The 25,851-nt window shown below is 38.9% G+C and overlaps 1 long non-coding RNA gene across 19 annotated transcripts in view; it reads left to right on the top strand.

Moving 5' to 3' along the window:
• Window positions 1-24,623, top strand: part of LOC110396225 — a 106,713-nt gene extending 82,090 nt beyond the window's left edge. For 14 of the 19 annotated variants that reach the window (XR_002436844.1, XR_002436842.1, XR_002436845.1 and 11 more), the window contains 8 exons: window positions 4,347-4,446; window positions 7,478-7,556; window positions 7,635-7,721; window positions 10,498-10,653; window positions 15,223-15,353; window positions 16,343-16,492; window positions 17,677-17,791; window positions 18,768-19,044. This is a non-coding gene — a long non-coding RNA (uncharacterized LOC110396225). Of the gene's footprint in view, window positions 1-4,346; window positions 4,447-7,477; window positions 7,557-7,634; window positions 7,722-10,497; window positions 10,654-15,222; window positions 15,354-16,342; window positions 16,493-17,676; window positions 17,792-18,767 lie in introns of all 19 variants that reach the window. The other 5 variants (XR_002436853.1, XR_002436847.1, XR_002436858.1 and 2 more) reach the window with 5 other exon arrangements.

Raw genomic sequence — 25,851 nt, 5'->3', positions numbered from 1 at the left:
TAGAGGTCTTTTCCAGCCTTAATGATTCTATGATTCTATAAGGGGATCCCTCCCTGTCACTCTATCTCCCAGCATAGCTGTGCTCAATGTTCAGCAGTGACCAGTGGTTTATGACGGATCCACACTGCTGCAATTTTCAAGATGTCCCTTAAAAGAAGTCCTTAGGTAACTGCAACAAATATGAGAATCTGGGAAAGCCTTGGGACCCGCAGAAATGCTTCAATGCTGGGGAAGATTTTATTTCATTTGAAAGAACATATCCATAAAGTTGCTTTAGTGCTGACTCCCCTTCTTGTGCTGCGCTGGCTCTGTGTGAGATCTGACATGGTTCTCCTCTATTTAGTAACAAAAACTCTGCTGGAAAGGGGAGAGGAAATCTAAACAAAAATCAGAGCCTGTTTTTTTTTTTTCTTTTAAACATCATGCAGATTTAATCCAGGTTGCCTGTGCCAGTCATAATCCCTCCTTTCAGGTTTGTCTTTTCCATGTAGGTCAATGGCAACTCAACTCCTGATGCATCAAATTCAGAAACTTGCTGAGGCTGCCAGTATCCCTGGCAGCATCACAGAGTGCAGATGACACTTATTTTGACTAGGATAGCATGTACTCTCAGGGTCAGTCTTTGCTGTAGGCATGGTATTTGTGTGGCTCGGCTGTAGGGGTTGCGTTGTTAGAAAGCATGTTTGCCTTCACCTTAGTTTTAACTATGTTATCTGGTGGGTTTGTTTGTTTGCTGTTTTTGTTTTCTTAAGGAGGATGTTTTCCTTTTCCACACACACCCTTTAATTAACAAGGTAGGTATTTCCTTGCAGCTTTACCTGTACATGACTTTCTCCATCATTATTGCCCTCTCTGGGCAGCACCAGTAACCAGGAGTGGCAAGTGAGGTGTGAGGACAGGCAGGTTGCTCTGTTATTCAGATCTATTTGGGGCAGTATAAGCTGTTATCTAGTGGGATTTTGTCTCCTGCATTCTTAACTTTTCCTGCACCGTGCAGGAGAAATGTTTAAGGGGTTACTCTTTTACATACTCTGCAGGAACCCATCAATTCTAGTCATAAAAAGGGACTGATTGCAACTGCAACCATTCATGATTTCCAGGCTAATAATCCATTGTAATGCACTTTGTAGAATAAGATCAGAAGGAAAGGCAAGGACAAATGTTCTTTGTTTCAACCCACAATAAGATGCATGCCTATGGTTTTCTTATCTAAGCCAAGCTGGCATGTGGCAGAAGGAGAAAGAATTCCGCTCCTCATCCTGTCCATAATGTATTTATTTTTTCCCTTGGTGCAGCCTAAAGTGTGGTCATGTTGGCTTCTTCTGCTCTGATGTGCTCTTGGAAAGAAAGGGCTCCCTTACTTTCTTATCTCCCACCTATTAAAGGTGAATCATTGTTTAATTCTGTCTTAGGTGCTTCATACTCAAATATGTCCATCAGAACTTCCAGTTTGGTCCCAAGGAAGATTTTCTAGATTTCTAAATGATCGAAAATTGATATTAGAAATGCTGCTAGTCATGCATCTGACCCATGGAAAAGGTCACTTACAATAGAGGAAATTATTCAAACTCCTCTGTTCTTTTTTTCTCTGTTTGGGCTTAAAGTACTTTGAACATCCTAGCTATACCAGAACTCATTGTATATCATTAGTGTTGTATCCCAGAAGAAATGCATCCCTTCAGGACTTCCTCCTTATTTATTATACAATCTCGAGGGAAAAAAAGGTGAATGGGGCTGAAATTGTGGTCCAGCTGTTAGGAGTCCACTTGCTGCTATGGGAGAGATGTGGTGATGCTATGCTTCTTGATACAGCGAGTCTGTTACTTCCAGTGGCTGAGGCACATTCCAAGTGTGCAGAGGTCCAGATCCCTTTTCTGAGGTAGACAGCTCTGAAAGTAAGTAAGTTTATGTCTCTGCTTTTCCTTTACTGGCCTTTTTACTCCATTTTAGGCATTATTTGCCTTCATGTATCTTTTTGTCATTACGATTACTGAAAAATGCAACTGGTTTGGGTTATCCACTGAAATACCTCAAGAGATCCTGTGACAGTTGCCCTTCCCCTTCTTCTATGAAGCCAGGCTATGATTAATGAAAAGTTGCAAGGGGTTTGTTTAGTACACTGTTATTTTCTTCCGAGAATTTTTTTCTCTTCTCCCTCTCAGCACAGATGACCTGTACAGTTTCCTCATGCTTTTGTTTCTTTAGATATTCTTCAGAATAGAAAATAACTTCACTCCTGACTTGGACTTTGAATCCTTTGAAATGAAATCAAGATAGTTTGTATTTAGCTGGTTGGGATCCAGTGCCATGGTCGACTAAAAAATATTTGATTTTTTTACTAGCTTTTTAGATCAACAGGTTAATTTTGATTTCCAATCTACAGCAGTATCACAACATTGCAAGGTCGCAGCTCAGTCTGAGACTATCACAAGAAAAATTGTAATTACACTGGCTTTAGTGGGGTTTTATAAATCATAGTGATTCATATAAAATATATCTGAAGTTAGGGTCTATGAGTGCATCCAGGCTATTGATGAGACTATCTCCTCAGTTCTACAGAAACAGAGAAGACAGAAAAACACAATGTAATAATTCAGTCACTGATTCCAAAACCATGACTGAACATGATCACACACATACATGACTATATATATGGCACATATAGGTGCATTTTTGCTATTCTGTACATGTTCTCTGTCCTTAATTATTAATATGCATGCTGTATACTGCACATCTATATGCGTACCTATTTAACATACAATAGAAATCAGACACAGGCAAAAATGTGTTGCATAATTTGTGGTCTGATTTGTGGGATAAATCCCATATGCATGTCTACAGTGTGATTATTTAAGTTTCACCGTTCCTCTGCTGTACTAGTAAGAGGTAGCTGCTCTAGAAAGCCCTCTGAGCTTTCCCAATCCAGACATGCCATTCGTAACCTTTCCAAAATGTGATGTCAATGGAACTGCAGCTGGTTAAAGGGCTACGTAGGGCAAAAAGTGGTATTAGTGGCTAATAAAGGCTAATTCTTTTGCAAGCAAAATTAGCTCGCTTCACTAGCTTGTTATGACTTGAAGTGTCTGGCCATTGAACTACGCATCTGGCTCATTTGTTGATCTCAAAGAGATCGCACCCTGACTGACAGCTGTAGTGGACTGGAAGAAAGTAGCCCAAATGAGTAAGAACAAGAGGACTTCAGTTTGTGTGACTTTGGGACAGTAGCAATCCATGCAAACAGCCTTAATAAGCAGAAGAGAAGAACCTGACAAAGAATGGGTGTGATATGGATCCTGGCTCAAGGCAGTAATTTTCCTGAAATGACTGGTTCCTAATGCACAGCTTTGTTGCCCACAGATGCTACCTCCCACTCCCAGTATACACAACTACTGAAGAGACACAAATGTCCAGTAGCTGGTTACAGCAATCCCAAATAATCTCAAGGAGACTGATTTTGAGCAAGTCCCAGAAATTCTTGTGGTACTCTGTAGTGATTCAAGCTGCACCAGAGTCGCCTAAGCTCTGTGGATGTGTATTTATTTTTAATTCATTTTGCTTTGGGGTAAACACCACATCAGAGTGCTTTTATTATCAAGTTCCTTTTCCTGCACAATGCATCTGTACAGATTCTAAACCCCTTCATCAAGAAGGATCATTTCCTTTTTTTTTAACTTCAGATTGGTTTATCCAGAGTTGTTGTCCCTGACTTCCTTTAACCTGCCCTGCATCAAAACTCTTTTAGAGTCCTCTCTGCATCCTTTCTTTCCTTAGCACATATTTAGAAATGCCTGTGTATACACATACACACGTGCATGTCCATGCATATTTTAATCCATTTCTGCTTCAGTCCTGCAGCCTTCTGCCTGGTCAGATTGGCTGAGGCTCATGGGAGAGGTTAGTGCTAGGAAGCAGCAAAGCACATGTTCCTTGTGTACTTTGAGTACTTCAGAAAGGTTTTAATGCTGCCTTTATTTGTGCAAAAATTGTTCAAACTTCCCAACTCTCTGATAATACCACACAGACAAATGTTCATTAAGATCAGGGCTGATTACTTTTTCACCATGGTCTTGTTTTTCCAGGTGATTTGAGACTCAGCGTTAATACAGGTCATTGAGAGGGAGAGGCTGATGATGCTGCTTTTTGTGCTGTTAAACCCTCAATTGTTGTTCCTGGATTACAGGTTTATAGAGACCATATGGAAATGTTGGTTTAAGTTCTTAAGTAAATTCTAGGTCTAAAACTTCTCTTCATTATCAAACATTGCTTGAGGTAAAAGGAGACCTTGGACTAATGAATGAGATTGGCTTCTGCAGTGTGCCTATGACATTTCTTTATTTGGACCACAGACCCTTGCGAAGTGCTGCCACTGACATTTTGGCAGAGGCTGGAACAAGAAAAGGAAATCTCCCCGGAGGAGACCTGTGGATCAAACTCATCAGCCCCCAGGTAAGAGAAAACTACTCACCCATAAACATGATGGCTGCAATTGGGCCTTTGCATCTGCATTGTTTTGTTCCTTGTTAAATTTTTAGGATTAGCCATGGCTGGGCGCAGCCTTGATGCCCTGTGAGAGGCTAAGAGATGATGAGAGTGGTATGAATGCTCTTTGCTTACTGAGGATTTCAGGAAATTGTACAAGATGGTACTCCCAGGATTTTCTCACAGCAGGAGAGACTAACCTCACAGAGAGAGAAGAACGTAAAGTCTCTGATCCAAAACTAGACATACAGCTATGCTTAAGTAACGTGTGGAGAGGAGTCGAAGTTATGGTGTTTAGTAAACTATAGCTTTGCGTGTTTAAATGATAATGAGAATTATAGAAGAGAGATCTTGTAGCAACCCAGTTGAAAGAAACAAGAACTGGAGCTAATGGATCCTAAACAAAACAAGACAAGCAGTAAAGCATTTGCTGAGATAAGTTTCTATCCAGGTTACAATAGAAGTTGGTGCTGCAAAACCCCACTTGTTTACAGTTACAGTGGCAGAAGTGCATCAACACTGCGACCGTGCTGAGGCTGCAGATGGCAATCATATCTGCTCTGATATTAAGTATGGAAGGATGAGTACCTGTGAAGGCTAGTAGAGAACTTCTGAAGACATTTTGACCTAACTAAAATGTCAGAATAGTCTGTTTCTTGTTGGATCAGGAGTCAAAGAAGTACCAAAATAATGTAGGTGGTTGTCTGTTCCTGTTGCTGTTCCTGTTAGCTTTTACCATTCATCCTTCCCCTCAATTCATGTCATGTAGTACAACAAATCTTAATTTTGAGTCCAGTATAGGGTGTTGTAGACTGCAATCCCTCTAATCTTTTTCTTGTTACAGGCTATAGTGTAGCCAGTGTTACTACCTTTCCCTCTCCTTTTCCTTCTGAAGAAATTCAGCTCTATACAAATATTCTTGATTTAGTTTTGTTGTTACCACTATACCTCACTCTTTTTGGCTCTTCCTCAGTAACTCCTTATCAAAGTCCATGCTCAGACCTTTCTTGTACAATATCCTTGTTTTGTCCTGCCATAAGGCTACATCTGAACTCTTCTATGATTCTTTTTCACCTGCTTTTCTGTCTTTCTTACGGGAAGCTGTTTCTGTGCAATAGAAACAAACAAACAAACCCAAAACAACAGTTGCTGTGCTTCACCAACAGCCAGCAGTGGTGTACTTGCCCCAGTGCTGAGCTGATAAAGCCAACAGCGCTGAAGCATTGCTGGTTTTGTGCTTTGGATGACTCCTCTGAACTGGTTTCCTGATTTGTCCTACCAGCATTAATTTGCTTTGTGCTCTGAGAGCAACTGCTCTGTTGGTGAGAGTTACAGCAGCTAGATCTCCATTTCTCCCTAGTATAGTCAAAGCAACAATGATGACTGCCTCTCCCTGGCTTTTCCTTGGCAAGCTTCCCAGAAAGATGTGTACTTAATTATAATTTGCTCTCTGCGGTCAGCAGCAATATCCTAGCTTTTAGTATTTCAACAGTGTCTTTATAACTCTGTTTTTAAGTCTTCACCTGTTCTACAGAACAGCATTACAATTGGGTTGAATATATGCAGCAATCAATGATTGCACTTACAGTACTTGCAGTTAATTCCCCTTTCATTTTCTACTTCATCTGTCCATTTTGACTTAAAAAGAGAGAAAAAAAAACACCAAAAAACTTCTACTGCTTTCTTTTGTAAAAATAGCATCACTTTCTGGGGAAATCTTTCACTCCTTCCTTGCCCACACATGTAGTATATCGCATTAAAGCTGTTATTGAGTTTTAGGCAGGGAAGCAGTTGTCTGTCAAATTGCTTCAAACGAAACCACAAAATGAGCAGGTCATAAATCCAGAAGCAGCACAAGAGTGGGAATATGAGACCTGCGATATGTAATACGGCTCTTTTAGTCCAACCTCCCCTATTGCCACTCTGGTGCTAAATATACTGCTGGTGTCCTTGCAAGAAACCAAATGCACTGAGCTGGGAAGGGCAGTGGGCAGTGTTAGTTTAGGGATTGTTTGTTTGTAAATTTCCTTGATGTAAATTTCCTTGATGATACACTAAGAAGAGAGTATCCAAATTCTCCTAATTGTGTATTTGTTACTACAGTGGTGAGGTTTCACAAATATCAGATCATCTTAATCAAATGTCTAATTTTTAATCTAGCATTTTAATTTTTAAAGATATTTTTGTTAAAAATTGTCTTTTTTTAAATCCAGATACTAATCTTGCTCTACAGGGACTCCTATTTTAGAATAAGATAAGTGAAATCTGCATTTGCAGTTCATGAATAAGTGTTGTAAGGTAGGAAGGTTATTTCAAAGAGTTGAGCTTGCCTGTAGCATTTGTATTAGATAAGTGATAAGTCAACCCTCTGTTGTATTGCATTTTACACAGGATGCAGATAACTGACATTGTGAGTCCTGGAATGAACCTTTCCCTACTGTTGGTCAGGTGGTGGTTTGAGCTTTCTAACTTCTGGAGATGTAAAGAAAAGTAGTTTTGAAAAGTACAGATTCAGATTAACTTGAAATTAATTTAAAAAAATCCACGTGAATTCTTTTTGTATGTATATAAAATAGTAGGTCAACTTTGTAGCATAGTTAGCAGCTTTTTTGGATTTCATGTCTTTCACTCATCACTATTTTTCATGTCTGGTTTAATAATTATGCTTTGTTGTTCCCAAACTGAATTTTTAGGAAAATGTGTGATTTTCTAGTTTGTATCCTTAGCACTACTAATTATCTAATTATACTTTATTAATGTGGCTTATTTTAATGTTTTGTACATATGGTAAGTTTCACTAAGTAATAATGAGTAATAGTTTTTATATCTTCTATAAACAAGGCTTATAGTCCCATCCCAATGCATGATGATTCCTCATGTCTGAATCTGATGCCAGTTCCAGAGCAAGGATCTGCATGTGGTGCCATGTGGTGGGTCACGGCTTGCATGTGGGAGCAGTCATGTCAGGTTTTGCCTCACTGTGCCCCTTCCTCTCCAGGACCACAGTGTGAAGGGACAGTGAAAGGACCATGGCGACCATTTCCAGTGGAGCATCCCTCTCCCTGGCCACTGCAGGGGTAAGTCTTTTGTTTATGAAACCAGAGAGGCTCTTTGAAGTATAGGCCATTCAGCTTTTTGCTGATTTTCCACTCTAGGCCCCACAATGAGATTACTGCTGGATGAACCCAGAGAGTTGCCTCGCGATTTAGGAGTTGCAGTTTCTCTATCTACAAAGTTGAGAGGTGAGGGTAAATTATTTTGAGATACTGAGATGGAAAAAAACATGATTATTACAACTGTACAGCTTGCTGTTAAAATCAGAAAGGAACATGCTATGGTCTTGCATTCCAAAAGAATCAAATGCTGTGAAACTAGTGGGAGTGTAACAATAGCACAAGGAATGCTGGTAAAATACCAGCGTGACATGACTTGAATTAGAAATATTCTATATTTGCCACATGTTAGGAACCACTAACTCCAGTGGCTACTGTAACTGATTAAGAATTGTATAGGAATCTGCTTTCAATATCTGTGCTTTAAAAATATCTTGGAATGTAACACTGGAAAAGAAAATATATTTCCTGAAGTCTGCCTCAACACCATTTTGTCACTGTCTGATTTCTGGTTTTGTTCTTTTTTCTTTTTTTTTTCTTTTTTTTTTTTTTTAAATTATTATTGTTTTTACTGCAGATTCTTCATTTTTCCAGAGAGCTGACATTTATCAGAGATCACATGCTGAAGATCAGCTTCAGTTTTACATACTCTGGATTGTTTTATTTAATTTTGTTCTTTTTTTTTCAGAGGGAATGAGAGCATTTCAGGGAGAAGAACATATTTGTTATAAAGAATAAAATAAAAGTTGTTATAAATAGGATAAAATAGAAAGGAAATATGAAACATTTTCTTTATACTTCTGTCTATTGTTTGTTGTGTTAAATATTTAACCATGACTGTTGAAAATAATCTGATGAAATGTTAAGGATTTTTTTTTTTCCCCACATCTCCTGTGGTCTGTACTTGAGGTGCACTGAGAACCTAAACTCAGCCTGAGTAAGCCATAATGAATGCTTTAGAGTATTATCTTCTGTTTAGTATTAAGGAAATGAACACTGTAGTGCTAGAAGTATAATCATAGTAACTTTTCTTTGGTAGAGATTTGACCTGCCTTCACTTACTGGTACTGTCATTTCTGCCCTGTGGGACTGAAAGGTCAATGAGAAGACTCCTGTGCCACAGAGAGGAGCAGGATAGCAATGGTTCTGTGAACACAAGTTCTATCTCTGACACAGATTTCTTCTGTGATGTAGAACAAATTATTTATTTCCCATAAGTTTTAGCTTACTCACCAGCTATATAAAACCTCTGAGGTGTATAAGTTCACAGAATGCTCTAAAGCAGAGAGGTGAAAGATTAAAAATCCTTTAAAAAATTCTTGGTGAGGCCTCAGCCTCCCTCTGCAGTTGTCTGTAGTTTTACCGTAGACTTAAACGGTTCCGAGTCAGGTTTAGACTAAGTCCTGTTAAAATCCCAGCTATATAAACAGCCTGGTAATTTAAGGCATTGTTGTCAGCAATTGCTTTCACTTAAGTTAGTGGATTCAAGTATGTGTTCATGTTAACAAGTTTTCTAGTCTTATGCTTCTTTCAAAGCAGGACTTGATCCTTCTTAAATGAGATACAGAAGTAGGAGCAACTGCTCTTCAGCCCAAGAGCATGAGGTATCTCACTACTTTGCTTGCTGTCCTAATATAATAATGTCTTGTAAACCTTTTATGCAGGAATTATTTTAAAGTGGCATTGCTCTGTACTGCACATCAATGTGAATGGTGCCACCAGAGAGCAGGCCTGTCCACCTCCATCAAAGACTGCCCCTGCAGAATCTGATAGTGAATTAGGTGTGTGGCACACCACAGCAAGCCAGCAGAAGGTGCAAACATAAATGAAAGATGGCAGTTTCAGTAAGGCAGAACTTTTCTCATTGTCAGACTGAGTCTAGTGGCTCATTGGTGGAAACAATGCTGCCAAAGGGTTTGTAGAGTATACAAACATTGCTATATAAGTAGTAGTGCTCAGTAGTGAATTTGGAGCTTGCTTGTGAGTTCAGTAAGGTTAGTTTGGATGTCAGAGCTGCAAAAGCCAAAATGATTTAAGTTGTTGGAATTAACGTGTACATAGAGTTCAGTCTTCTTGGCTTTACAGAATTACTCAGACTTCCTTTATTTAAAAAAGGAACCACATTTTCCACGTACTAGAAGTGACGGCCCTATCATGAAAAGAACTTGGTAATGCACAGCTTGATGATAGGGGATAGCGTGATGCAGAAATAAGTGTCACTGGTCCAGATGCATATGCAGGGATTAAGAGGTTCACAGCAAATGTGTAGTGGCTAAAAGCTACCTGGCGAATGAGGTCAGCTCTGCGCCTGTTGGGAGTTATCTACTCAGTGCTCAGAACATTCCTATTGTAAAACAACTTATCTGATTGTCACTAAAAGCAGTGAATACCCAGATAAAGCAGTTTTTTGAATAATTTGAATTGACAGAATTATTTCTCATGGTTGGAACTGAGCTAGAGGAATAGTCAAATCTATTTGGATGGTAATGGCACATTTGCACTGTGTAACTACTGACAAAATGTAAATGATTACGTCATAACTAGAGACACATATGCCAGGATAGTGTGAGAATTATTTGGCAAATGAGATTAATGTCTGCATGGGAGACACTGTGGAAAGGTTCCTGTTAGTCATGTGAGCATGTTTGATGTGGATGAGATGTGTTGAGAAGCTTGAGCAAACACAGCAAGTGATCATCCTGTTAATAGAAAAGACTCCCAGAGTCATACCATCGTGATTCACCTTTCTGTGTATGTTCGTGCATCCTACTGTCTGATCCCTGGAGCTGCAGTGACCAATTAGGGCACTTCTAGCCAAATGTTCAAAAACATAAATAGGAGTCTGGTGAGACCGCTGGAGTGATAAGGGGCTTGTTTTTGGTGATTTTATGAAACTCTTACCCAGGGCTTGCTCCACCAGAAGATTTAAGTGTTCTGATGCTGACAATAGGATTTATCCAGAAAAGATATACAGGATCCAGTGTTGTACCTAGGAACAAGCCTGAACACCTTGGGAAAGAATGCACAAAACTGCTCACACTGAGGAAAAAACTGCCATGAGGTAAGAAATGTGCAGAAGAAACACAGGACATAGCTTGTTGCATCTTTCTCTGCGTTTAGGATACAGTTCTGCCTCCTTCCTCTCAGGATCCTCAGCCATGGGTAGCTGTTGAGTGATACTTCTTTGCATGGCATGACTAACATAATCTTCTGTAGCTTTGCAATGTAAGAACTTGCCCCCAAAATTCTTCAGCCAGTTTCCAAACCCTTCTTCAGCTTCCCAAAGTGTCTCCTTTTCAGTGGCTTTTCATCATGCTAATTTGTAGCCCACTGCTCCTTTTCTCACATTGTCTTTATTCTCTCTAAAATAAAACTTAACTGTCTTGTAGTGCTTGCAGAGAGACTAGCTTCTGAATTCAATGTCATTAACACTTACTGACCTACTGTTTCATTTCTTGAGAATCATGAGATTTAGTCTGACTGTTGTCTCAAATATGAGTGTTTTTATTTTTGCAGCATTGATATTTTTCAGCTCTAGTAGCTCTTATGTTTTCTGTATGGGTCTACAGAACCATCTAGTCTAACCTTTTATGCAACATAATCCATGGAAATATATATATAATAAGCAGAGAAAATGTCAAAGTTATGGTCATTTATGGCCATCAGCTGAAATATACTGTAAACTAGTTCTAGATATTTTGTTTAAAAAAACTGTTTCAAATCTTAAATCTTGAACAATGTAAGAACATTGATAGCAGGCTTGCAAAATAAGACCTACAGTATGATGTCAAGAGAATTAATCACATTAATTCCAGGAAATTTAAAGTGACACCTCTCATTGTCCACAATGGAAAGGAAACTAAAAAGAGGCAATGTTTGGTTATACTCATTAGTTAACAACAAAGAAAAGAAGAAAGAAAAATAGCCCTAAGTATTGTGAGAGGAAAATTAGGATTATATATCAGGGAACTACTAGCCAAGGAAAGCAGCTGCCAACTGAAGCTTTGGAATCAGCAGCACTGAAGATATTCAGGGCTAGGCTAGACATCCATCTATCAAAATGGGATAAAGAAATCAGTCCAAACACAATGTAGGAATAATCTAACAGAGTGCCCTGCCAAACTTCTACCCCAAATAGTGTATGATTTAGTTGGAATGGAAAAGGAAGGCATTTTGGCTTGCTGAGTCTTTTACTGTTTTAATCTTAAAAGCACAAATTCCTCTTCTTCTTTTCTTTTTTTAAAGCAGAACTTATTGTTAGAAACTTTTTAAATTTTTTATTTATTGCAACAAGAGTGTATAGGCTTTGCTGTGGTTTCTAGATACATTGATCCTAGCTTAGATTGCTGTTACATTTCTCTCAAAATGAGTACTTGTGTATATATACATATCTATACACATATAATAAAAAATAGATCTTAGAATGAAAAACTGTTTCACAATGTCTTTTCATAGGAATTTTCTGGACATTATCAGATCACTCATACCAAGCCTGAGGAAAGACTGTCAGAAGGATATTTATTTGTTAGAGGTATGTAGGATAGTAAGACTGGAGGGCTAGTGTGGTTATAATGGTATGGTTAGCTGTTTAGCCTGTGTCACAAGTTCAAATAGAGGCCAAGAGGGATATTCACCATTCATTACTACCGAGTTATTGTTGAAATGGGTGGTGACCTACTCCTAGTGGCCAAGTAGGCAGCAATACAGTATTCAGTACCGAAGTGAACCGACAGGCTAACACTTGTCATCAAGAGCTGGGGTCCAGGTTTTTAGGGGTGTCTATCCCTTTAATATGCAATTAGATGCCTATTGCAGTTTTGAAGTGTTTAAAGGTGCCCACCTGAGGCTGAAGGAAGTGGAGTTCATGTACCTAAGATCTTTACAGAAGCTATATAGGCTTTTGTCTGGAGCACTGAGCACCTTTAAAATTACAGCCTAGCATCCTCAACACATTTTCAATGAAACTGATTCCCTATTTTTCAGTGCAACTTTAATAAGCCTCTTATTTCCTCATTGTTTAACCCAACACATACTGTAAAAGAATACAGATGATATTTTATTAGTTTTTGAGTATGCTGCTGCAAGCACAGTCTCCTTTCACAACAATGTCTTCCAGTGCAGCAGTCATACCATAACATATCATAACTGTTTTAAAGAGGCTGTTTCAGACACAGAATTAACTTTTAAATAACAAATTGATCTTCAGACTGAGTACCAATTTTCTGTAGAAATGTGACACACAGAATTTAACCGCTGAAACCACAGTACTGTCTGTACCTTGCATTTCCTGATTTATACTGTAAATATTAGTGCTAACTTCTAAGAAAAACCAGAACAGATCAAGGATGATTCTTTGCAAAAGTAAGCCTGCCACGTTGTCATTGTATTATGAAGACATGTCACGTGGTGGGAGGGAAGTATGAATATCTGCTATCTGATGTATATGATTGAAAAGGGAAAACACAGAATGAAATCATCAAGCCACATTAGCCAAAGTGAACAGATAAGAGAGGGCATAACACTGGAACTGTAAACAGTCAAGCCAAGATTACTCTTCCATGTAGAACAGTGCGTGCCTTTAGATGTGGAAACAAAAATGTTAATACTTGTGGCTTATCACTGGAAATGTTCAAGGATGGGGCTATAATAGTCATGTGTATAACCGTCCCTCCCCTACTATTTTGTGTACTGTTTGAGATTTTTCTCCAAGTAACTCAAGCAGGAAAATGAAACTCAACTGACCTCCATTCAGACTAATGCCCATGTGTTTGCTATCTGCCCCCACACCCTGCTTCCTCTGCTGTGCCATCAGCACTTTGTGTCACCACTGGTGAGCCCCAGCTCTCCCTTCTGCCTCTAGCCCAGCTTGGCTCCCAGCACCCTTCACAGCCACTGCGCGAAACAAGTCATGTACATGTGCTGCTCACAGCCTCCGTCTTCCTTCTGTTGGTGAAACCACATGTGCTCAAAGTTGTAAATATGGGTGTCAGATAAAATGCAAGAAATTTTGAATGTGGCAAAGGCTCTATTTCCCTCATTCCTTCCCCCTCTACCATCGAGAGAGGAAACCACAATGACAGGAAGAGCACAATGTTTCTTCCCAAGGAGACACCCTGCAGTAGTCAGTAGCTCACGTTTACCCAGATTTTGCTTTCTGTGTTGATGCACATTGTGCTTTGCAAAATACGAAGCTTACCTGGACATTTAAAGTCACTTGAGTAAAACATTTTGGTGGAGAAAATAGTCAAGTCAGGCTACCGTATAATGAGAGCTTTTATAGTCTACCATTCAGGCAGGGCTGCTAAGATAGCTCTTACTAAGAATGTGCAAGTTCTATTTTTACTTGCTACTGGTCTAGCATTGACCTGTTTGGAATACCTAATTTATTATTGCATACACATGTATACACCTCTCAACAAGATTTTGGGAGGATTTTCTGAAGCTGATGGTGCTCTCAGAAGACTTTGCCTGTGATAAGCACATTTCATTTCCCCTGTCGAGCCACTTCATAAATTTGTGTTAACTTTTTATATTTTACCCATTAGTCAAGTGCAGTGTTTTTTATTCCCTGGTTTTCAGCCACTACCCTTGTCCAGTTTTCACTCTTTCTAGCTTGCATACAGACACCATCTGGCATTACCCCCAGGGTTTCCTAGACAAGGGCAATCTAGTTAGCCTTGTGAAATTCAAACCCCGGGCAAAACAAAAACTGTATAAAATGCCACTAGATACTTTTTCTCACTTCTGTGTGAGAAGCAACTACATTACCAGGGCAACTGTAAGAACAGAAATTTCATCTCAAAATGAGTTATCCTCTCAACCAACCTATTCTTTTCCCCAGTTTTTTTTTCAATTTAATGGAGTTACTACAACTCTTTTCCAGTCAAGCGAAAGTTTGACCAGCTTGTGTGTAATTACAGGGCTTCAGAGTAGAATGTTGTGTAAGGAACTGTCTGTAACAATGCTTGAAATAAAGTAGATTGAGAACAGATTTAGTAAAGAAATTAGGAAGTCATTCCAGCGCTCTTTTCTTTTCTAAATAACATACTGCAAATAAAATCTTTGAGGCAAGATTCTGGACAAAGACATTCTTTTGAAAAAAGACCACAAGATTCCTGGTTTTCTTAATGGATAAAACAGAAAGAATTGGTCTCGGTCTGGGACACTCAAAATGCTGATCCTTTTGAACAATGTGGACAAGTATGGAATATTGTCCAATGTATTCATCCTCAAGGAGAAATAAACTAAATTTGTGTGCTCTGACTGTCTCATAGGAGTTGAAAAAGAGCCCCTCCCTTTCCTTTTTGTGTTTGCATGTTTCCAGAGTTTCCAAAGGAATTTACTTGGGCAAAGCATTTTGAGCTGTATATCTGATTTTCCCTGAGAAATGATGTTCTAGTTGCACATTTGTGAGGTTTAGAGCCAGAGACTCTATTATTTATGGCTCTGAGAATCTAAAGTCAGTAGGGAGCTGTGTACCTACATGGGTGCTGGCCTCAGATTGAAGACTGAGGTGAATTCTCCACAGCAAAGTAGGCTTCTGAACTATAAATGTTTTTTACTTTTCAAGTTTGTTGTATTTTATTGTCCCTTCTGACTTCACAGTCACTTTACTCAAGTGTTTTCACAGGAAGAATTCATATTGTGGCCTTGCTCTGACAGCATAGGGGCAGTGATATGATGAAGACAAGCAAATTTTCCATGGAAACACCATGGAAAAATGAAGTGTAACCGGTCACTCCCTCAGCTTGGCAGTCACAAGTAAGTGAAAGGAAGGTATATGCAGCAATATTTGGGAAACATTGATACAAGACATCAAATTTCAACCTTGTTATATGTCCTGGGACAAGCAAGCTTGTTTTCAATTTGATTGAGAGTGTATGACATTTAGATGATCCTGTAAGATGTAGGTGACGTATCTGTCAACTTTTGCTTTGCAATGTTCCTTAGTGAAAACCACAATTTCATTTTGGTTTCATGAGCCTGCCTTGATGGCATAGGTAGGTTTATATTTCGACAAGATCAGAAGAGCAGAAGTAGACAGGCTAACATTAGCAGGGGAGGCAGTGTCTGAAATTAATTACACAGCTAGAATTTTGCAGCTTGGAACTGAGTTTTTGTTGCTCTGTAAAATTTCTTCTAAAATGGTCCCTTTTTCTGTAGTGTACAGAGAAATACCTAGCTGGTTGAAATTGTTGTGTCAGTCAAAAGATACAGTTATTTATCAACAGTCTTAGAATGGTTAACTTTTAAAGAGTGAGATGTAAATCAGCAGTCTCTGGTTTTAATCACAGTAGATGCATGGGTTCCTTTTCAGTCCTAATGAAGGAGTTTGGAGCTGGAGACCACAACATGTTTGAAGTAATTTTGATGTCCCTTTTTGCACGTTCCTAAGGTATCTAAGATGTGGCTAATAATAATAGCAGGTGTCATCTGTTTCTCTCAGCATGTGGCATGAAAGTAGTGTGGCCACAGAGCTATGCATTATTTACATGATGTCAACACGTCAGCAAGTGGGGTGGCAGAGAGCCAGGTTAAGTCGCTTCAGATTTTAAACACAGGACACCGAATAATAACACTGTGTCACACTCGAGGACAGAGGAATCTGGCAAATCAGCAGTAGAACAGTGTGCCAAGTTCATTTGAATGGCTTTTTTTTTTCTTTTTTCCCCTACAGAATGATGAAGGAATCAAAATTGAGAGCCAAGGAAACCAAGTAAAATTGACTTTCTTTTTATTTTCCCCCAAAGCAAAAAATTGTATTCAGAAAAGGACATTCTTTGATTACATAATATGAAGATGCGTGGATCTCTGTCCTTCATCCAGAGGTGTCTGCTCCTGAGAATGCACAACCACACTACAGTGCATCTGTCAGCTCACTGTCTTTGCTTCCATAAGTGGTAATTCTATTTGATCTTTTTACTTTCTTCCATTAGCTTTTTGTAGAAGCTAGTGTAACAGGTCCACAATCAACAAATGAGCCCTGTAGATGTAGATTTGTAAGAGGCAATCACATTATTTAGAATGGGTAGTTTAAGGATTTGAAGCTTCCCAAGTGAATGGAGCACATCTAGGAAGGCTGCTCTCAGCCATTACTACTTCTGGAGCAGCTCTGATATCTGTGTCACCCCTAAGACTGGTTCACCATACCAGCTTGCAGAAAGCTAACTCAGCATAAATATAAAATGAACGGTGTTCTATTGGTATAGTAATCCAACCAGGCTCACTGAAGGGCCACATGAAAGTCAGAGAGGACGTAATGGAGGCAATAGAACTGCATGCCAGGGAAGGGAGGATGTTGGGAAAAATGAAGGCAGCAGAGCTGCTGGCTAAATTCAGCTATACTGTGAAACCTCACCCTAGAATGCTTAATGCACAAGGAGGGGCTGTTGGAAGGTTAAAAGGAGCATCCAAAATACTGGGATTCATTTTACCTCATCACCATAATACCCTTTTTATGAAACTAGAGCTATTTATTCTCATAAAAACCTTTTGCTTTTCTTATTTTCAAGGACAATGCAACCATTGGAATCCATGCACAGTTCTTTCAAGTTGAATGCTTAGTTCAACATTCCACTTCCATTTCCTGGTAGAAAATGTTTTATATGAAAGCAACTTTAACCTTTCAAAAGGGTTCATTTACTGTTACGTTTGGTATCAACTTTCCAAAAAATGCAGTCTGCATTTGGCATATTATGGTTTCTGGTTTTAATATTGGTTTAGGAAAAAAAGAGTCATGTGCCATAAGTCAGAAATAAAATATTGCACCAGAATTCTCTCTACATGTGAATTCACCCCATAAGCAAATGGTTTAAAGTAGGTCTGATCACTTAATGCCAAGACTTGGGCTCAATCTAACCATGAACCAGCTGGTAACAAATAACACATTCAACTCTCAGCCACAGGAAACTGTTAGGTTGCCTTTTTATAGATGACTACAGCCCTAAAGCTCCTGAAGCACGGAATAATATCATACGGACTTGGAAAGTGTTGAACACCTACCATATGCACATAAAGAAGGGTAATAAAGATAAAAGGCCTGAACTGAGCTTTAATTCCTAATTTTCTGCTTTTGATTTATCAGCTACTTCTGCACTGCTATGGCTCTCTTTGGCCTAAAATTATGTAGAAGATGCTCAATCAAATCAATGAAACTCAGGCTTCCCCCTGTGAGTGTAACAGATGATAAGCATAAACTTGTGAGTTCTTTCTTGCTTTCTTTTCAGCATTTTTGTGCATTTGTTTCTGAAGTGTTGACTGTGGTAACAATATGCTGCAGTGGACAGTTCCTGGCGGTCTGTCCCTACTGGAGTGGTGCTGCTGATGTGGTGAGAGAGATGCTGAGTTAGCAGAGCTGCTTCAGAATGGCTCTGAACTTGAGCTAGGGCTGACATGGTTGGGTGCAGTACCATGAAAACATGGCTGAGACACTCTGGGAACATTTACAGCACCTCTGCATAATGCTGCAGTGTGCTGTGTGACCATCTCAGCTGTCAGGTTTGTCTAGGAATCTCTGCGCTTTGGCTATTGCAGTGTTTAGAGGTATTCTGAGAACTACACTTCAACTGGACTTCTGCTATCAGTAAGTACCTCTTGCAGCAAAAAGTGCTTTCAGACAGGCCTGGCCATGAGTGAGACAATAAAGGCTAATCCTCTGTGTTGCTGAGCCTCAGCTTCTAATAAGGGACTCAGAACTTGTAAGGGTAAAGCTTCAAAGTGAATACAGATTTACAGGAGGCGGGCAGATAAGAGGGTTATAGCCCACCCATTAAGTCCACCTGGTCTTAATATATGATAGCAGTCAGTCTTCATGTGACAAGCTTTTTCCATATCCCAACTTTGTTACAGGGAGTGAGATTTCCAAGAATTGGGTTGGCAGTGTGCTTGTCAAAGTTGGGTGCACTACAGAGCCTAAGTCTTTCAGTCATACATAATAGTTTTATCACCCCTTGAACTGCAGCAGCTAAATCTGACAGTGATAGTGAAGCAAACCCTTAGAAAAATAACATTTATGACATTCAGTAACAATAATCTTTTCTGATGATGAATGCGTGTCCAGTGCTTTGAAGATGTAAAGGTCTGCAAAAATGCAAATTATTATTTTATCTGGAAATGTGCTTTGTGGTATCCCAAAAAGTACTCTCATTTTTTATTCCTTTTTTTGTGCGTGTGCAGGAGTTCTCATGAGTTTTCAGCCATGAATCCATCTGGGAATAATTTCACTGTGAGAAGAATGCTTCCATTCTATCAGGAAAAAAGGCTGCATGGAAATCATGGAAAGCTACAGAAGAAAGGAGCAGTCATTGTTTAAAAGCACTGTGGCCTGTGAAGATGGAAACCAGAATGGGAATTTGCCTCCGAATTTTATAAGCTTCTAGAAACTAAAATGATGAGAAACAAATGCAAAAAGTTCACAAAAGTAGTAGTTATTAAAAAAAATAATAATTCTTAAGGCCCTATTCTTTTATGATGAATAGACCTGATTAGAGGGATATTAATTACCTGGAATACCATCATTTAAACAGGTAGAGATATTCACAGTATATTTAGGTTGCCACCTAGATTAGTATTATACTTCTCAGTTGCTAACAATGAAGTTATCAGCCACTGGAACAAATTATTAAGAGGAACAGTGAGCTTACCATTTCTTGAAGTCTTCAAACTGAGAGTGAATGGTATGCTTTAGCAAACAATGGAGACACAGCTGGCTGAAATTATATGGTTGTACTAAAGAGCAGGAAACATGAGATGTTCTATGTGGTTCTTTCTAGCCTTAAGAGCTATAGCTCTATAATTTCACAAATACCATTACAAAGAATTCCTTAGAAGTAGTGATGACCATAGCAACAATCTGAATCCATCTCCTGATTTGGGGTAGATTATTCTAAATAATTTTGAAAAATTACAGGCTATAGTACTGTTTCTACAACGTACTGTCACTACAAGGTCATGTAACTAGCATAAAGAGGGCACTTTGTAATTTTACAGTATTAGAAATCCCTGTTTGTGGACTAAAGAAACCCTTCTGCTCTCCAAAAGAGCTCATTGTACTTCAGTTCATGAATGAGTGTATAAACAAATAAGCATGTGTACTGCTGCTTTCCTACATGATGCATTTCTTTCATTAAAATGTGTTAGACTCACTTAGTGAAATAGAAAAGTATCCACAGAGGAAATTCTAAGATATTGCTCATTAACACAGACTATTTCTAAGCTGTACTAATTTTCTCCTTCTAGGGTGACCTGGGACTCTGCTTAAAAGAGAGCTCTTTCCCATAGCCAGTCTTCCAGTTGAGGACAGCTAAACCATTGTTTTCCATATTTCCAACAACTTTGGGCATTTGTCACTGTCAACACTTAAATACGGGGGAATATATGGAAATTTGGGAAAGGTATGTATAACTGATTGAGCAGTTAGATGTGAAAAGAAATGGTTCTTCAGATCTAGAAAGATGAGGAAATTAATTGACTACACGCTTAGAAGGAAGACTGTGCTATTTCATGATGGCTCTCAAACACCATCCTTACAAAAACATCTTTATCTTTGTCTGATTTAAAATAACAACAAAGAAAACCACTACTGCCACCAACAAAAAACCCAAAACAACTCCCAAAACTGTAGCCTACACTATAAAAGACTTTGAGTAAATGTATAGCATATTTTATTATCGGAAATCACCACAACAGTCAAAAAGGTATTCCTTTAGAATGGTTCAACTATTTCATTAGTCATAAGGGAAAATTACTCTTCTGACAGTATGACTTTCATCCAGAAGGATGAGTTTGGCAGTACAGCTGGGACATCTGGATTGTCCAAACTAATGTTAGAAAAAACGTAACAATGTAGCTTTTCAAACTATGATAGGGGAAACTGATGATTTATTGTCCAAAATGGATATGCATAATTCCAGAGGCAGATTCTTGGATTTTGGATTATAGTTAATGGTTAGTTAACTGTGTTTCTATCAGTCTGTCATTTTGGCTCACTTCTATATATGCACATTGTGCCTTAATAACTACCTCCACTATTCCTCAGTTGAAGTGCTGTCTTCAAGACATGCTTTAGCCAAATGTCTCTCAGATACTAGGAGCTGATCACAGTATGAGAGCCCAGCAGAAATCTGATCACTTGTGAAATGCAGGAATTAGCTTGCTTTATCAAGCAATCTTTTCTTAAGTTTCCTAAATTTATGACGTGCATCTTCAAATAAATTCAGCTTTTTCTTCCTACCATGTTTCATACTCTGGAGAAAAGATGATTGGAAAAGATGATTGCTATAAAAAGGGTGTTACCTCTGACTTCTCTTAAGCTTTTCAATTATATTATCCTTTACATTTTTTACCTGGTTTATTGTAACAGGCTTAGCACCAACAGTGACTAATTTATTTGCCAGGCAAAGACCATAATAAAATATAGGTGTGAATATTTGATACATTAATTTCATGAGTGTAAAATTTTAGGTTGACTTATTTGAAGAAACACAGTTTTAGTCCCCTAAAGACAATCTTAGTAGATCTTTTTTAATATACACCATGGAGAATGAGGAGATATTTGTACATTCTGAAGTTTGGAGGTCTGGACTATGTTTCCATTCACCATGGTGGTTCTCAAAAGTTATTTTTGAGCAACATAGCAAGGAAACTAGGAAGAGCCTGAACTGCTGATTATGTTCCCTTTGTTGTGCGGATATACAGAGAACAGTTTTCTCATCCCACAAAGGTTCTGTTGATCTTGAAATTTTAGGCCTGGCATAGAGCTTAGTGAATATATGGGTGACTTAAGAAACAAGCAAACATATTTCATCATAATGTTCTTTTTTTTTTTAACCTTTTAATATAAACTAAATTGAATTTCAACAGAAGATGCTTTTAACCACAAACCCAAGGCTTTTTTTTTTTTCTGTATTAAAAATGTTGAAATGGCACAGTTCTAGAATTTCAAAACCTTTTTTTTCCCAAACTTTTTTTGAGAACAGGAAGTTCTGGGAATAATTTAAGTTTTTATGAATTTTTGATTGTGTCCGTCTCTCTTCTTCCCCTTTTGAGAGCCTTATTTTCAGTCTCAGCTGAAAACTGAGGCTTCCAACGCTTTCCAGAAATCTGAGCTCTGGTTACCTTAATTCAGTTTATTGATCCATTATGGTGAAACATAGATTTAAGGCAACTTTCTTTGTCCACTTGTGCAATAAGACATTGGTGAGAATATTGTGACAGTCTTAATAGGATTTTTTCTTTCATGTATGATGAAAGACTGAGATACCTGGGACTGTTCAGCCTCGAGAAGACGAAGAAGAGATCTTATCACTTTTTATAAATATCTAAAATGCTGGAGTCAAACAGATGGGACCAGGCTCTTTTCCATGGTCCATGGCAACAGGACAAGGGGTAATAGGCAAAAACTGGAACACAGAGATTTCCATACAAACATGAGGAAAAACTTCTTTACTTTGAAGGGTGACAGAGAACTGAAACAAGCTTCGCAGGGTGATTATGGAGTCTCCTTCTCTGGAGATATTCAAGATTTACATGCTGTTCCATTTCAATTATTGATTCACAGTTTATAAACAAGTAGACAGAAGTAGGTTAGAAATTAATTTTATGAGCCCCTTTTCTTTACCTCTATCTAGAAGAATAATTTACTGTCACTAATGACACTGGTTGTGTTGATGGGACAAAATCTGATGCCTTCAAGAAAGGATTATTAATGAACCCTTCTTTAAAACATCTGGTTGACTTTTAAAACTGGAAAAGGACTCTGGATTTTTATTTTTTAAATGGCACTACTTGTACATGGTTGCAGTACTCTGGAACAAATGCTTTTTTGTGATTTGACTAATGGATAACCTGTTCTGCTAAGAAGAAACTAATGCATAAGCTACCTTGCAGCTGATGACTGAGGAGACCTCAATGACTAAGCAGAAGCAGCAAGGTTTGGGTAAGTTCTGTGCAAATACTACCAAATAATTCTAGTGAAAGTCTTCATGTGAGAATTACAAATCAAGATATTCAGAGTTCTGAAAAGTGAGGTTGATTCGTAAGTACTGAGTAAGGATAAATAAGGAGGTTAACAAATGAACGAAAAGGAGATTTTTTTCCTTACTAAAACCAAGAAAGCCTGTTTCAGCAGTTTCTTCCTTTCTCTGTTCTAGCTGAGCACTAATGTACAAGGTCTACCAATTCAGAAAGGAAATGCTAGCTTACATATGAACAGAGTGCTAACAGTTACAATAGTTTTAAATCTCATAATCCCATTGTTTGGTAGTTGTATTTTGTTTTAGTCAGAAAAGTTGCATAATCTACTATATTTCTACAGGCATTGTACAGCTTTAGTGTGTCAAGACCAGCAGAATTGACAGACCCTCATGTTCCTGCCTGACCACTCAGGGCTCCCGTACTTGGCCTAGGCTCAGGGTCCCACCTCAGCCCATGTCCTCTCAGCCACTACCCCAGTGAGGCTGCAGCAGGGCCAGGCTCCAGCTCCCCACAGCTCTGCTCAGCTGTGGGATCTGCTGAGCCAGGCCAAGTCCTGGCTTCGGTCCTTGGGGAGGTGGTTGGGGCTGAGGCTGCCCCAGTGTTGTGCTCCTGTCTGGGGTGGTGGGACGTGGGACAGCCCCTGGCTGGTGAGGGAGAGTGCTAATGGACCCTAGGAAGCCTGTTGTAGAGTTACATGGTAAGCCTCTGCCACCTAAATTGTCTGAAGTTGTTGTGTCCAGATATAGCAGACACAGCCATATTTCTAAAAGTATTTGTGAGGCAATTATTGTCCTTCAGAAGGAAAGGTCTCCTCATGGTAAAGATGCTGTGCTTCATTCACAAGAAAGTACACTCCTGATGAAAACAAATATTGGAAACTGCCTGTTACCTGACCTTCATCACGGTATGTTCCCCTGAGTTAAATGACTCTGTGACATGTTGTATCACAAAAGTGCAGGTGAACCAAAAAGGCAATTTTCAGTCATCAGCTTTCTAGAATTAAGTGCAGGTTCATAGATTTTCTGCCCTGAAAGTGACTCTCTTGTTTCATACTTAGCTGGGAAAGAGCTGAGATCTCCTAATACAGATGTTGCCTTTATATAATAGCTTATATCATAACTCTTCTGTCACGAACAGTGAAGGTTGCGGGGGATGTCTGACTTTACTGGGATTTAAAGTCATAAAATCATAGAGGTTGGAAATGACTTCTAAGATAATCCAGTCCAACCACCTACCTACTACCGATGTTGCCCACTAAACCCTGTCCCTAAGTACCACATCTATATGTTTCTTGAACATCTTCAGAGACAGTGACTCTACCACTCCCCTTGGCAGCCTAGCATAGTACACACATAACACTCCAATCTGAAGCTCAGATGGCATTAAGGATACACTTAAATATATGTATTCATTAATAGGTAGCTCTATAGCTTTCTTTCATCTTCTTTTGAAATGTAACGTTTTGAAATCATAGTAAACAGTCTGAAGTCTATCTGGAAACTGATTGATTCTGTCTCTGGGATCAAGACGTCTTCATTGCTAGACAGCAGAGGGGAAATAGGTAGTCTCCATTTCAGTGTGTCTATATATATACACCACATATTACCAATAACACTCTTGTTAACAGGAGAAATTAGCAGCAGCCTCAGCAAAGTATCAGCTCTACTCTGTATTCTCACAGAGAGGTGGTGCTTCACAATATGTCTTTTTTTTTTAAGTGATAGCTCTGAAAGAAACATCTCTTTATCCTTCCAGCATAGGAAACCAGAGGTATCTTCTATTTCCTGTGTCAAGACCTCGTTAGCAGCCACTCATAATGCAAAATGGCAGCCCACGAATTGCAGCTAGTGGGATATCCAGTTAGCCACATGTATGAGTGCTATTCTGAAAGTAATGTCTCCTCCCCATGGTGTCAGAGGCAGATGTTGGTGGTACGGCAGTAGAGGTTGAACCTTTCCACCAGTATTTGATTACATGTTGTTGCAGTGTGATAGATGGCAGCAGAGAGGCAGTCTGACACAATGGCATCTGACATGGAAGTGCAATAGGAAGCAAAGGTGTGTCATTGAATTCTTCCATATGGAAAAATGGCACCCACCAACATTCATCGACTCTTGCTGAATATTTATGGGGCCCAAACGGCGGATGTGAGCACAGTGAGGTGGTGGTTGGTGCATTTTAGCAGTGGCAACAGTGACAGTGGATCACCTCTGCTGGTACAGATTTTTATGAGCATGGCATGCACTCTCATTCATCTCTGGTGCAAATACATAGCTAATGGTGGGGACTATTGAAAAGAGTGTTTTGTAGCTGAGAATTTGCTCTATTAAATAGTGTTATTGTGCTCTTTGTATTGATATTCGTTTCTATGGAAATAAATAGGAGGCACTTTCAGAGCGACCTCTATAGTATGAGAATTAAATGCCTTCATGAAACAGTGCACTCTGGGTTTCATCCCTTGCTGTCTGTATTAGTCAGTTACACTCTTCTGCTATCTGGTTCATTTTTCAATTTTGTTTCAAAACCTAAATTTGATGCATAGCACCACTGTTATTTATGGACTGACAGAGCACTAGTGCATCATAGAGGATCAATGGAGAGATTTTGGCAACGCAAGAGGGACTTGTAGTGCTGCCTTTTACTCTTGGAATGGAGGCAGGATGGGGACTTATGATGGGGAGCAGTTTTCTCTTAGCACAAGCAGTTTGCAGCTGAATGCAGAGGAGGTTTAATTTCTGCGTACCGTGAAAGTGACTAACTGCACTATTCATTTTGAAACTGAGAATGAAGTACATCAACTTGCGGTCCTGCTGCTAAAATCATTTGTTTAGATGGCAATTCTTGTTTCTGAATCATGATGATAATTTGGTTTTACTAATTGTGAGTATGCAACATCTGCAGATTCAGGAATATTTCAGCAGTTTCTGATATCAGTTTTAATGTCTTTCCTCACGACTGTGGAAGTAGGTACTTCTTTATAAAAAGAAGAATAATGCTTCTATTGGGAGGTGTCCCTGCCTATAGCAACCTCATCCTGTCATTGCATTATTTAAACTGTATACTGCATATAGTATAAATACTTGGGCATGGATGCTGTCAGTAGATAATATGCAGAAAAAAATTAAATGACCTTATGAACCAAGAAGGTGTATAATATTTTCGATGTTGATTTAAACATCAGCCAGGAGAAGGGACAACACTGATAAACAATGTCAGTAGCTAGGTTTAATCTTTGTCAAGATAAAACAGAAGCACTGGATTCCAAATAACTTTGCTATTGGCTGCA

Source organism: Numida meleagris, chromosome 3 (assembly GCF_002078875.1).
Source record: "Numida meleagris isolate 19003 breed g44 Domestic line chromosome 3, NumMel1.0, whole genome shotgun sequence".
Classification (NCBI taxonomy): domain Eukaryota; kingdom Metazoa; phylum Chordata; class Aves; order Galliformes; family Numididae; genus Numida; species Numida meleagris.
The sequence above is the reverse complement of the archived record's forward strand: the minus strand, read 5'-3'. Positions and strand labels throughout refer to the sequence as shown.